Genomic DNA, 9,460 nt, shown 5'->3' with positions numbered 1-9,460 from the left:
CATGAGGTTTGCTAGTATGAAGACGGACGGGAGTCAGGATGACTAGGCTCCAGGGTGATAAATTCTGGTATCCTATTGATGTCCCGTTCTCCCGGAACCAGTTGAATATCTGCCCTGCTTTTTTCCCACACGACCAAATCTAGAGAGCCTTTGTCTGGAAAGCACGGAGAGTAGCTCTTTATTGTCTTTAACAAATTAGTTAAATTCTATTTTTTTACCGGACATCCCGCAGCCTGAAGGAGATGCTGAAGCAGCCCAGAATACATCTCCTGCTCCTTAGAAAGTCCCAAACCCATGTTGGTGGCTGGGAGGGATAGTTTTACTTTCAGTTTTGCACTTGTTCACTCTCCTCCTAACAGTTCTATAAGCCTCTTCTGACTAAGTGATGGGGGAGGAATAAATGTGGTGGGTCGCAATGTGCTGCTAGTGAGGAGAGCTCCTAAGGGTGTCACCCTGTAGTCATCCCTGCCTCGATTATGTGCCTTGGTTTCTCCCTGGTTTGTCTAGAACAACCAGGGGGGCTCAGAGTGCTGGATGACCAATCCTTATGTGCACTTCCGTAGACGAGCCAAAATTTAATTACTGTGGTAGAGTTCCCTATGAGGCCCCTGCACAACTCAGGGAATGGCCCTAGACACCCCGGCAGGGCCCCGCTCAGGTAGGGACGCCCAAAGGTTTGGGCCAGGAGTGGGGGAGGAAGTGCCTCTTGTCTTTGGACTCTGGCCCAACCAGAGCACTCATAAATAACCCTGTAAGTAGTCGCTGATTTTAAAACTGATTAAAGGGAAAGCCTTTGCTCTTTCTCCCAAGCCTAAGCCTAGGTGGGGGTTGTGCCTTGGGGATGGGCTCGTGAGTGCTTTTATAGTGTGCCTCTGGTTGCATGGACTTTTGCTTGCGGCTGGCGGGAAACCTACTGTTCTGTCCCCGTCCATGTTCTAGGATATTCTTCCACGTGTGTCTTCTAGCTGTGAGAGCCCTAGTGGGTTTTAACTACTTGACCCATGCCTGCGGGGTGTGGAAAACGCTTGGGAGAGAGCAAGAGCCCTACTCACTAAAGAGGATGCAGAGGAGAGAAGGTGATACCAAATGCAAAATGGTTGCAAAGAAAGTTAGCCAGGGAAGAATTCCCTTTTCCCTTGTCTTACACACCCCTGCACATAACCAGAAAGTTCCTGATACCACGGTCCCTTTGCCTGTGGCATGAAGGTGCTGAATCCCAGCTTGAGTAGATGTGTGCTCTGTGGCAATGGCTCACAGCCTCTGTCCCTGTCCCGAGCACCAGATGAGGGAAACTTTGGCCCATGGGGACCCCCAGGGCCGATGGTGGTAAAGGCGTATGTCATGATGCAGGGAGTTTCATTCCTTATGCCTTGAACTCAAGTATCTGAGTTATACCAACAGGGGTTATCACTGAACAGAGCTGGCTTCAGAGGACAAAAATGTACATTTCAGGCCCGATTCCCACAGGAACCTCGGTGTTAGAATCCAGTTGTGCCTGCCACATGCGTTATGACCTACTTTTCCAGGGAGACTTACCTGCCCCTTTCAGAGCTTGCTGTCATGGGGCTACAATCTCCAAAACCACACAGGGTGTGTTCCATAACACCCAGGAGCATCTTACCACCTGCAATGTTCTCAAACAGCTGGACTATCTTTTTTCCTCAAACTCCTGGACAATGCACAGAAAGTGCCAAAAGCATGTTCTTGGTTCTTATGCTCTTTTGAGGGACTCGGGAGACTTGTCTTTCACCACTGTGGAAGACCCCTTTGTATTCTGAGAGTCCATAATGTAGGTAGGTCTTTTTCAAAAAGCAGGTAACTTCTGGCTTGAGTGACAATGATGGGGGCCACAAAGGCCCTATGCTGCTCTCTGGAAGTGCTTGTTGATGGTGAGGCTCCACAGCTCTTTGTTGTCCATAAGGGGCCAGCCAGTGAACAGCCCACAGCCTGTATCCCGGGTGCGCCTTTGTAGGTGGCATTGTTCGTAGCAGCAGCAGCAAAAAATGGTGTTGTGCCCACAGACATTCAGGGCCAGACTTGGCTCTCAGCCCTGTGGGGAAGGGAGCCTGACATTCAGGCTGGACTGTCTCCTGAAGCCAGTGCCCCCGACCTCCAAGTCAGGAGGAAACTCCTGACTCCTCTGACTGTTTCCCAGGGGAGGAAATATCTGTGTCCTAAGTCAGGGCTGTGGGATAATAAGTAGAGTTCAGCTGAAGGCCTTACAGCCCCAGGGCAGACCCTGACCTCAGCGCCCATCACCTTGGGAACAGTACTAGATTTACTGCTCGTGGCCACTTTAGCAAGAGAGCAGTGTCCAGATATGCCTCCACATTTCCATTGCTGGGAGTAACAGCATGGACCATTGCCAGCCTCTGTCTGTGTCCTGGCATTTCTGCCTAGGCATCAAAGGACACAAACTGTGGCTTAATTCAGAGAGGGGAGGGCTTTGGAACCATAGAAGGCCCACCAATCGGTCTTCCAGTTTAAAAGAAATTTTGACTGTAGGGTATGTCTCCAGGAACAGAGAGACGGGGTTCTGGGAGGTCAGATGGGACTGGGCTCCAATGCAGCTCGGGTGCTCTGTGTCTGCCCATTGCATGAATTATTTACTGTGTCCTCAAACACCACCCCTTTCTGCAGTGACAAAAATCATGGCCCCCTTTTCCATGGATGGTAAACTCAGTAGGTCATACGAGTTCCCACCCTACCTGTCTGTGTGCTGTGGTCCGACTCACCACAGGGGAAGGCTGACCAGAGCACAATGAACTCCTCAATGTGCACAGCATCTAAGGAGGCAGGAGCCACTCTTTGCCTTTAAGAAGGGATACAGAACAGAGAAGAGGACAATTGGAACTTCAGTCAAAGGCACTCAGCCTTAAGCATGACCCTGGAATTCATACAAAGGGCCTACTTCCCTCCCTTAGAGGTGAGCAGCTCAGGGCTGCAGGCCCCACATCCAGTCCAGGTGGGCACAAGTCACTACTGTCTGTGGGTGAGCAGAGCAAATCCCTGGAATCCAGACCCCACGTCCTTAGGCTTAAGCCAGTGGGCACAAGGCACAGGGTCATAGGGTATAGCCATTTAAGGGAAGAGGGGGAGGCCAGGCCCATGTGGCCAGCAGGCTTCACCCAGGAATGCCCCCGTGCCTCTGGCAGGGTCATGGGCTGGTACATAGCAAGCATGGGGGTCAGGCCTAAAGGGTTCTGCGCCAGCTGTGCCACTGTCACTGTGTGAACCCTGAGATCTAACCTGTGCAGCCTACACCCCTTCCATCCAGGAGCTTACCACGCACCACATCCTGGTCCGGGAGTGTTGCGGACTCTGGCCAACAGTGTCTCTGGTGTTGTGGATGAGAAGAACAAGTTCACACGGACTGCCGAAGTCCTGTGGAGAAAAAGGGATGGCACGGCCACTCTCTCAAGGGGAGAGCACCTTGGCCACTCTCTCGAGGGGCGAGCACCATGACCCTTGCCTTGACAAGCTTTTACTGGCTTTCTAATAGCATACATCAAAGAAGGTTCTCATTCATTATGCTTAGGTTTGCCTTAGGTAATTACTTTTTACAGGTAGCAAAGGAAAGGATGTTACTGGTGACTTCCTACAGATTAACAAGGAAAAAATGTTGCAAATGCAAGGGACTGATAAGAGTAATTGGTCTGGTTACACTGTAGTCCTTGGGAGAATTAGCACAGACTTCAGGAAATTGTTTTAAAGGTATGCAGTAAGCATTTGCTGCTTCAGCTCAGGGTGAGGGAATTTTAACAAGAGCAAGTATCAAAGCAGCCTTGGTACAATGCAGGCCTGTTCCCCCACGGGAGAACTGATCCGTGGGTTTGGCATCCTGTGTGCCGCCACACACCTATGGGCTTTCCAATAGGGCTGGGCTACACTTGCCACTGCCAGGCAGATTGGTTCCCTGTACAGAAGGTCTACCTGGTGGGTGGGGCTCCAGGTAGAAAGAGACTGCATGGCTCCAGCCCTCCTCCCTTTCTGTCTTGGTGCCTGAACCTCAGAGGTGCTGGACATGCAGGAGCCCCTCGCTAGCAGGAGGACAAAACACAGGCACAGGAAATGGAGCAGAAAGACAGAGGAAGTGGTGTGCCTCGTGCTGCTGCTGGGCTGCCTGACAACCGGGCCTCAGTGTCTGGACTGTGTGACTAGAGCAACGGTCCAGTTGTGCTCGTGAACCACTCTTGCTGACATTCCCGGGCATGTGGCTGACCGCGTTCCTCCCTCGTGGAGCTGCGATCATGCAGGTCAAATGTGCAGCACATGCTGCTCAGTAACCCGGAACTGGAGATACTTCCTGGTCCACCAAGACCGTGACAGAGACCTAAGAACTTGGCCAGCCTGGCTGCTGTCTGCACAACAGTGACCAGAGGGAGGCTCCGGTGTCTCTACAGCTGGAGTGTCACAGGAAGCATGTCTGTGCTCACCCCTGAAGGCACTCTGATGGGAATCTGTGGTGGGAGTCGGTGCACCTCCCCTGCCTCCGGGACAACCACTTCTGTTTTTTGTCGTGGACTCTGCCTGCTGCACTTATCTCCAAGGCACTTATCTGCCTGCTGCAGAGTCCACCAAGGAGCATAGTTCATGAGACATAGGCTGGCCTTGGCTAGACACGGTCAGGCTGAAGGCTGGGGGCCTGATGTTGCTGTTGGAGAATATGAGTGTATCTATCACTGTAGAACTTAGGTCATCACCTTTGCTTGGCAGCTTGAGTCATTGGGGTTTACACAGGCACACTCTGCAGACAGTCAGGCAGTGGTCCAGCATGGGAACCAGGGGAAGGTTTGATTCACCTGCACTGTGCTACTCAAAGATGAGGAACCCTTGTACACCCACCTAGAAGGACCATCCTCTCCATTAAGTGGCCATCTTCTGGGTCAGGTCCTGTGAGGTGTTCAAGGCAAGGATGAATGGCAGCTCCGTAGCTCTACTTCCACATTGGCCCATCACTCCACATAGAACCAAAGTTTTGAGATTTGTGACCATCCCCTCCCAAAACTGGCCCAAGGAAACTGGAATGTGATCAATGTATTCCCAGTCCCAGGACCAGATGACAGGTCCTGGGAAGCCTTTAGCTTATGTATTCTGTGCTTACATGGGAGCAGTTACATGGTAGTGTTTTCTGTTTTTAGTAGGGAGAGCGGCCTAATTTTGTGGGAAGGAGAGCCATTTTCATTTTCCCACTTATGAAGAGGTGTCTTGTGGATCACTTTCTGATTTACTCCAGTGACGCCTTAGGGCTTACTATGCCCAGGGTTCAATGTCAGCGTGTGGGCACCAGCAGTACCCATCTTCAGCAGGTGCCTCTTCTGATTGGTTTGGGGCATATTCGAATCAGGACTCTCTTCTTATTAGTAGGTGACAGGCCTGATTGGCTGGTGCTTCCCTGATCAGCATCTGTTTGCTCTGAATGGCTGGTGTCTGCTCTGATTGGCTTGTGTCTGTGCTGACAAACTGGGACACACACACATTGACAACACCACCCAGTGACCTCTCCTGTCCTCTGCTGTGCCCATCAGGCCCAGAAGTGAGCACACTGATGATGCCCTCATGCTGGCTGATGGTTAACGTGCTGTGCTGAGGCACTGGTGATGTGAGCTATGGCTGTGTCTTCTCATTGGTCTTCTCGTTGCTGGCTGTGTCCATTTCTTGGACGTGAATCCTAGTGGTTCCTGCAGAGATGAAGGGGAGGCGTGCTGATATCTCAACAGCTAACAACCAACATGGCAATACAAATTAGCAGGGAAATCTCAAATGCAATGTGTTGCCATTTCATACCAACAACATTGCTGCACATAGAGTGATATAGCTAATATAACCCACTAAATTATTGTGACAATTCCAAAGTTACTTGTTTACTGGCATAGAAACACTTAGGTCTTCTTCTAGTATGGCTATAGCTGTGGGTACACTGGTCCTCATTACCATGAAACTGTCAGGGACCTCAGGGAAGAGGAGATGGCCGTCTGATGTCTCATCTCTCCACCTACCCCACCACTCCCAAGCCCCCTGCCCTTCTTTACCTAACAGTGCCAAGCAAGTCCTGTCTGGAGGCTGGCCTCCTATTAGAAGCTGAGCCAAGAGGACAAGGCAAAGGGAAGAGCTGGGTGTGGGAAGTGTATCCTGGTGGCTCAAACCAAGACTCTGGATGTTGGTCTGTGAGAGGACCTGATGTGGCTACACCCCTCATGTCATCACCAGGAGATGGCCGATGCTGACTGCTGAACCAGGGATTGCTCTAGGGACGAAGCTGCTATGAGGACAGAAAAGGGAGGAATAGGAGAGAAAGCAGTGTTGGGTACCAGGGGCAGGTGGGAGGCACAGGAAAGCAGCCCATGGGGATTTGTTCATTTCTTGTCAGCTCCTCCTGTCTACTCTGAGCTCAGACTGTTGTACTACATGAAATATAATGTGCAGCAAGACTCATATATTGTCCACAAGCACAGAGGTCACCCACCACACATCCAGCTCAGATATGTGCCCAGATGTCCCACCTCCACCCTGTTAAACCCCATGTGCAGTCCCTGGAATGTGAGAGGGGCTTACAAATTATTTCATGAATAACTTCAAAAATCAAGTGGCTCTCTGAAACACTTAGTAAATGAGATAGTCACTGCTGGTTCCAGCACCCCCTGAATCCATACGTACAGTGGACACTCACAACATGGTGGATTGCTTCTTCCCATCAGAGGTGTGGTCACATGCAGCCACTGTGTTTCCCTGCTTACAACAAACCCGTAAGGAGGTTCAATAGTGCTTGGGCCAGTGCTGCCTAGAAAACCTGGACTTTCTGATCCTTCTGAAGTGATCTAAGGATGACACAAAAACTTAGCCTGCCAGGAAGGATCCACATCAGGTCCAAATGCCTTTCAATGGGTCTCCTTGAATGAGAACATAGTCTGCCCTTTGCCATTCTTGACATGCATTTTTTTGCACCCAGCCTCGGTCAGTCTCTGAGACTGTGGTAGATGTGGTGGGTGCAGGGACAACACAGTCCCTATTTTGCCCCTGAGGCCAAGGTGGGCTTTGGGGAACATCGTCATGTCCATCTGGTGTGCCTAGAGATCTTCCTAGAGGGAAGATGGACCACAGCACAAGCCTAACTGTCCAGTATGCTGGGCTGCTCTGTCAATACCTTGCTGACCTGTGAGAAGGACCTCGGTTGCTGAGTCCTAATCTTCTATTAACAACTCCTGCTTCACAAGCATCTTGGGGGCCCTCATTAGAAGGCACCATCTGGGCAAAAAGCTGCAAAACTGAAGACAAGTAGCTAAGGCACGGAGAGCCTTGCCCCTGGCCCAGCCTGAGAACCACTTACTGCTCAGTGACCCATTTCTCCACTGCTCCACAGAAAACGGGATTGCCCATGCCCATGATGACCTCAGGGATTTTGGAACACCTTCCTCAGGAGACGAAGGCTGATAGGAGGACACTGACATTGTTCAAGGCCTGAAGCTGCGGTATTCATTTTCTCCCTCAGTGCAGGAAACTAGCCAGATTTCCTGAGCCTGCATGCACTGCACACACTGCACACTCACATGTGTACCAGCACTAGGACAAGATGTGCTATACAGACTGTTTCTGGAAACACCGTTCTTGTCCAACAAGACAGGGTTGGTGAAACCATATACTCTCCCCCAGGATGTTGGACACAATATTAATGGGGACACTGAAGGAAGGGGTTTAAAACATTTTGTAAGGGAAAGTGGTTGTTGAGAAAGTCAGATTTGGTACGGCACTGTCTGTGAATGAAAATGGTGCAGTTGTGCCACTGTGTGTGATGAACAGAAAGCTCCAGTATGGTCTGCAAATTGGCATTCTGTTTGCTTTGGGCGCTTCCCCCGACCCTGTATTTACCAAACTCACTTTTTATTTTTCTTGCAAAAAGGAAAACACACATATTATGAAAGAAAATGTTTCTGTCAAGTATGCAGCCTACCAAAGAAAATCTTGAAATGCAAATTTCAAAATGTCACAGGAGTTTTCTGTGGAGATGACATTAACAACCACTGACTCTTAAGCAAGTTCTCTGCTTCGTAGTATTCCATTGTGTAAATGTACCACAGCTTTTTGATCCACTCACTTACTGATGCACCCTCACTTGGATGTTGGAAATTGTGCTCCTATGAACACTGGGGTGCATAGGATCTTTTGGATAGGTGTTTTAGGGTTCTTAGGGTATGGTCCCAGTAATGGAATTGCCAGTTCAAAAGGCAGTTCTATATTTAGTTTTCTGAGGAAATTCCATACTTTTTTCCACGTGGCTACACCAATCTGCATTCCCACCAAGTGTGAAAGAAGGAACTCTTACCCTTTGGGATACCTTGGATGGATCTGGAGAACATTATGCTAAGTGAAGTAAGCTAGGCAGTTAAAGACAAATACCATATGATCTCATCTATGTAGTGAAACCAATCAACAAAACCAGCAAGCAAAATATAACCAAAGACATTGAAATTAAGAACAAACTGACAGTAACCAGAGGGGAGGTAGGGGGTGATAATGGGGAGAGGAGGGCAAAGGGTTTTCAAGGAACATGCACAAAGGACACATGGACAAAACCAAAAGCAGGTAGGACCGAGGGTGGCAGGTGGGAATGGCTGGGGTGTGGGGGGAGAGGTGCTGGGAAAATAGACAAAAATGTACTTGAACAACAATAAATAAAAGAAGAAAAGAATGTTTTTAATACTGACATGAGGACGTGCTTATTGCGTTTGGGGTGAAGGAGAGGGACAGACAGAGAGGGAGAGAGAAAAATCGATGACAGGAAAATAAATAATTTTCCTCTCCTATGCCCCAAGATGGGAGACTGAACCATATTCTAGGCATGTGTCCTGACTGTGAATGGAACCTGCCACCTTTTGTTTTATGGGATAATGCTTAGTCTGCTAGACAGAACAGACAGGGGCTAAATATTTTCCTTTAAAAAAAAAAACAACCTTTCTTCAGTAAGAAGTATGATTTATGGAGGAGCATCTGTGGGTGACATACATCCACAACTGCAACTCTCTGGGTCTCGGTCAGAGTCTTTGTAAAGTAATTAAACCTGAGGCAGATCCAGGGATGGGCAGGTCAAGGTTTGAGTTCAAATCAAACCTTCCAAGTTACAGAAAGCCTTACCTGACTCCTACTGTTGGTGGTGAGGGAGGGCAGTGAGCTGTTCTGGCCTCTCGGCTGACTATTCTGGCAAATGGCACACTCACCTGCCCAGCTATGGTCCCCAAGCCAGCTGGCAGGTCCCTTACCTGAATGGCAGGCAATGAGGGCAGAAACCAGCTGGGGCTGGTCACAGCTGTGGTGGCCACTGTGGTCACAGAGTGAAGAGCATGATGGAGGCAGCTGGCCATGCTGTCTTGTTGCCTCAGCTGCTGGTGTCTTTTTTGCCCAAAGGTATCAACTTGTCCAGGCCAGAGCAATGCCACTGTCAGGTAGAGGAGTTGGCAAGCCAACA

Source organism: Phyllostomus discolor (genome assembly GCF_004126475.2).
Source record: "Phyllostomus discolor isolate MPI-MPIP mPhyDis1 chromosome 15 unlocalized genomic scaffold, mPhyDis1.pri.v3 mPhyDis1_scaffold_4, whole genome shotgun sequence".
Taxonomy (NCBI): domain Eukaryota; kingdom Metazoa; phylum Chordata; class Mammalia; order Chiroptera; family Phyllostomidae; genus Phyllostomus; species Phyllostomus discolor.
The sequence above is the reverse complement of the archived record's forward strand: the minus strand, read 5'-3'. Positions refer to the sequence as shown.